General features: G+C 40.8%; 2 protein-coding genes across 2 annotated transcripts in view; both read left to right on the top strand.

Annotated features, from left to right (window-relative positions):
- Positions 1–5,000, top strand: part of LOC138002121 (uncharacterized) — a 69,247-nt gene that overhangs the window by 36,664 nt on the left and 27,583 nt on the right. The gene's annotated exons all lie outside the window — the stretch shown is intronic.
- LOC138003593 (uncharacterized) overlaps positions 2,440–5,000 on the top strand; it is an 11,214-nt gene continuing 8,653 nt past the window's right edge. Inside the window, exon 1 of the mRNA XM_068849726.1 lies at positions 2,440–2,543. The gene's annotated coding sequence lies outside the window, so the exon portion shown is untranslated. The remainder of the gene's footprint in view (positions 2,544–5,000) is intronic.

Here is a 5,000-nt window from a genome sequence, read left to right as displayed (position 1 = left end):
TTTTTGCACCAATTGACAAACGGTTATTGACAGCTTTATTCTACTAAGACTAGCCTTGGAGCAGGCTGCCAGTGGTTCGAGGTACACGAAGAGCTTGCTCGACTGCTCGAATGCGCAGCCGAGCTAAACAAAAGCAAAAAGGTGTTGTCATATGCGGTTTTACAGTCAGTGGCCACGTCTTCCTATTACCTAAGAGGTATAGGGTGCCAAAATCCGGTTGAAAAAACGTACCGTACACACATACAGAGACCCACACGTCAAGCACAAAGAGCTTATCTGCCCAGCTGTTTACCTAACTAACTTGGAATAGGGGGGGTTTTGTAGTTTCTAAAGAAACTGTGGTGCTGCGTCGGTGGGGAAGTAGTGTACAAAAAATGGTTTTATCAACGGAGTTGATAACTTGGAATAGGTCAATCTATTCGATCTTTGTTTCAACAAATAAATCAGTAAAATAATTTATTTAATGAGAAAATTGTGCAAATTTTGTATAAAGTTACTTCGAAGATCATTATTAGCACTTTCAATTTTAAGTTATTTCCAAATTGAATTCCTTGAAAAAAGAAGAGGTGATGCATTACGTTTTTCAGAGCTCTGGAGAACCCTGAAGCAAAGTGTCTTGCCATTGGTTTTCGTGCAGAACAATCCAAAGCGTCTCTAACTAGTGCATTCATGTTAGCACGAGGAGTGATCAGGCGCCGTAAGATTCAAATAGCCAATTTTTGGCTATGAGAACCCTACGGCGCATGTTCTGCTACATAGAGTTTCCCAGATCCGTGGGTCGACCTGAGGCTCTGGTGACGAGAATGTCACAACTCGTGAATAAAAATCGTACGCACTCACCAACCATGAAGTAATCAATATATACATTTCAATGCTATTCCACGAATGCCATAGTGCTCCTTCTCTTTTGTCGGAAAAAATGTGTAGAAGGAAGTTGGGTTAATTAATACTCGGTCAGCATTTTCATTCCGTTACCATCTACGGGCCAACTAAGATAAAATGATCAGTTTTTGGCGCTGCGTAGAGAAAATAAGATCTCGTCAATATCCCGCCATCTTGGTGAGGGTTCTAAGTCCAGTTATTTCAATTTGACTTAAGAGCAATTTATGAATTGCAACTTTGCACAATGTTTCTACACCAAGCTGTCTGTAAACTTCCGACGGACATCAAATGACCTGGTTAAACAGTCAAGAGGTAAATGACCAATGAGAAACCATTATCTATTTTCTTGCTAAATGCGTGACGTTAGGGAACACGATTTGGGCCAGCTTTCCTCCTCCCTTTTTTCCTTCGAGGGAGGATACGGCTACACGTCGGTTAATGCAGAGTTTGAAGATAAATTTGGAAATGCTTCCCATCTGATAGGAAAGATAAGGTCGGAAAAATTCTTGCAGATATTTTCCGAGCGATGATAGTATGAGTTGTGGAACTGACAACGAGCTATGTTTAGACCATGTATGAAATCCGTATGCTCGTAACTATAAGATACGAAATTTTAAATCATTTTTAAAATAGTGACTAGTTTTCCGAGCTGAATTATAGGAGACGGAGAACGGATTAGCCATTGGTGGAACCATAGTAAATGATCATGAAGAGTCATGCTGTTGAATGCAAAACGCTACCAAACCAGACCATGAAATCACCCAAAGGTTGCTGCCGATTCTCCCGCCACACAACTAATCTCGTACCCAGATCTCACTCTGTCACTGGAAATGTGAGATCTGGTAAAGTTCGACAGTATACCATTTTTCATTGGCTACTAAAAAAAAGGTTGCGGAAATGCAATCTACGCTCCGATTGGCTTATTTCGCGGGGCACTTGATGAAGGTTTGGTTTTCGCAAGCTCATGTGCTGTTTTGAATAAATGTCAGTTGTGCGGAGGAAAGTTTTGTTTTTTCCGACGCCCGAAAAGCTTTACAGTTGAGGAAAATCATTTTGAAAATTTGCGACGTTTGTGTAAATGGTACCGACGAAAGCCCCAAGTACCCTGCCACTCGAATAAAGTCGGCTTAAGTTTAAGTTTAAGGTTTCCTTGTCCTCTACCCAAAAGAATCTCTTCAAGAATACTCTCGAAATCCATGTTTATTCCGCAAAATCACCCAAAATCACAACAGAGAGTACGAACATGCGCAGTGATAGAAAAGCCAGTATTTCAGGCCTCGCTGGCACTGAGCATGCTCGAAATCGAACTTTACCAGATCTGCCTTCCGTACGACCGTGGAAGGTCTGGGTACGAGATTACCACACAACAAGAAGCTTCTCGTATGTCCTTGGAATTTTGCACTGGAGAGCCGTCATTCCCAAGGAATTTAGTTCTGCCGCTTGATTGCTTTATACGCCACAACTCATGTCATTCTTGCCAACTAAGAGGACCGGGCGGTCCTGGGGACGAGAATGAACCACTTCTCGTCCCCAGAGCTTAGCGGCCAACGCCATTGGTTTGAGCAAGAAGCTGAATTTGAAGTTCTCGTAGGCACCAGGATTGAGTGTAACTGGCATAAAACCGTGCTTATCCCTTGGCAACGCCGATAATAACCTAGCAGGTATTGTTAAGGCTATCCTAGAAGGTATATTTAGCTGCTTTAATTTCCCTTTTGGTAACGTTTTTCTGGAAGTAGTCCCTCAAGTTACTTCCGCTTCATAGTGATGATTTCTCCTGTGACGCAAAGGATCGGTGAAGATCTGTAAAGTAGTTGTTATTTCGCAAGGAAACGTGATGGACACCACTTTCTTCCGTTGGAAATTAATTGCTTGTGATAATTTGAGAATCAAGAGCTCTTTATCAGCATATTTTTCTTGCATTTTGCCTTCGGGTATGAGCATTTTCAACCAGGCGTTTGACAGCGATAATGAACAAACTTCGTACCGGGGCATCCGTTAATCGTAAACTCAAAAGCACAACTTATGACCAAAGGGCTCATCAATAACAGTTTAGTACAGACATTCATCATCACTATTTTGCACGACTATTTTGCGCATTCAGTCGTTTTTTATGCGAATACAAAAGTAAAGAGTGGCGCTTAACGATACGTGAAAAAAATACAAATAATTCTATAAATAATTACTTTGGTGTCCAAGGCCAGTGCATCTGTTACTCGTAAACATAAATACACAACTCTTCAGCAAAGCTATTAGCAGTTTTGTGCAAAAATTCACCATTTAAGGCTGATAATTGTGCGGAAAAATGGCAAAATACCCCGCATCTCTAGCTAAACGGTGCAGCCAGCAAAGCGTCTTTGCTGTTTCTCGAGTTCTCATTTATTCATAATTCACTCAAGTTCTCTGGGAAGGTGGCTACGCGTCTACGCAGCTACTCCGTTGTAATTTAGTCATAATTCACTCAAGTTCTCTGGGAAGGTGGCTACGCGTCTACGCAGCTACTCCGTTGTCATTTATTCATAATTCACTCAAGTTCTCTGGGAAGGTGGCTACGCGTCTACGCAGCTACTCCGTTGTAATTTAGTCATAATTCACTCAAGTTCTCTGGAAGGTGGCTAAGCGTGAACGCATCTACTCCGTTGTATCCGTTGTAATTTATTCATAATTCACTCAAGTTCTCTGGAAGATGGCTACGCATCTTCGCAGCAATTCCGTTGTACTTTCCTTGCGTTCCTGTAAACCTTTGACGGCATGGGTTTTGAGAACGACGCATGCACTCATTGTCTCGTTTGTTTTGGTAGATGCGGCTCAGTGTGTTCATGTTTATGGACAACAGCTCAATCACAAATTGGACCGCGACGCATCCACACATTGACAGGCATAAAAACTAGCAACAACATGCAATAGTCGAATCGACACGGGTCGTAAAAGGGTTTCACGAATTGTACGGATCGATCGATTCGTGGGGACAGCTGTGCGACGGTATTATCTAATGAGATGCATTTTTCCGGTTGAGAGATCGTGTCTTCGGGTAGTTTCCGCATAAAAATGAGCGACATGCTGCCACTATAACATGCAATACTCGAATGGATACGGGTCGTAAAAGCGATTCACGAATCGTACGGATCGTTCGATTCGTGGGGACAGCTGTACGTCGATTTTATCTAATGAGATGCATTTTTCGGGTCGACAGATCGTGCATTCGGGTCGTTTCACTTAGTGAGTATTGGACATGCATGAAAATCTTTTTTGGAAGGCCTTTGTTTAATGACGTCATCAGCTTGCACAATGAGAATATGAAGTACAATCGCCCAATTGAATTTGATTACACGAATTTACAAGCTAGTTCTTTTGACATAACCCAGAACTCCATTTCAATTCTCAATTTCAAATGAAATTTTTATAGTACGTCTTTTGCATGTCGAAAGCGAAGATAACTACTATTTAATAGTTGCCTTGTAATCTTGAACTCTAAATGTTCTGTTACGGACTTGTAAACAACAATATCCGAAGCAATTTACTATGCTTGGGCTATACTAGTATTTTTTTTGAAAACTAGTCCATTGGATAGAGCATTTGCAGCGTTCTGATTGGCTTCAGCCATCATGGTATGTAAGATATTATTCCATGCTCCACAATATCAGTTAGTGAACGCATCAGTTTTGTTTTTTTTTTGGAATAATAAAGTAGGGAAGATTTATCCATAATTTGTGAGCGTTTTTTATAAAACAATTATTACACTCGCGCTTGTTGCATATGAGTTATTATAGCCAACTCGGTACTACCCGCCTCGTGGAATAATAATATTGTTCATTACTGAATTTGGAAAGTGGCAAACCAGTTGAATTTCTTTACTCCCTCGTATTCACTGTAAAGCAGATATAGAGGAAAATGGGATTTTCCGCCTAAAATAATGTCATCCTACATGTAATGGTTCTTAGGCGCTAGGGATAAAAGGGCCACGTTGGCTTTTAGGACATTTGTAATCGATTTGAATAATTGTTTTTGGCTTAAAGAATAATTTAATGAAAATAATAAAATGGATAGAGTTTGTTCGACAAATTGAAGTGTTTTTTTGGACAAAAAATGTTAATGTCGTACCCAGGTCTCCCACGGTCATA

Source organism: Montipora foliosa, chromosome 5 (genome assembly GCF_036669935.1).
Source record: "Montipora foliosa isolate CH-2021 chromosome 5, ASM3666993v2, whole genome shotgun sequence".
In the NCBI taxonomy this organism is placed as follows: Eukaryota; Metazoa; Cnidaria; class Anthozoa; order Scleractinia; family Acroporidae; genus Montipora; species Montipora foliosa.
Note: the sequence above shows the minus strand (reverse complement) of the source record. Positions and strands in the feature narration are given on the sequence as shown.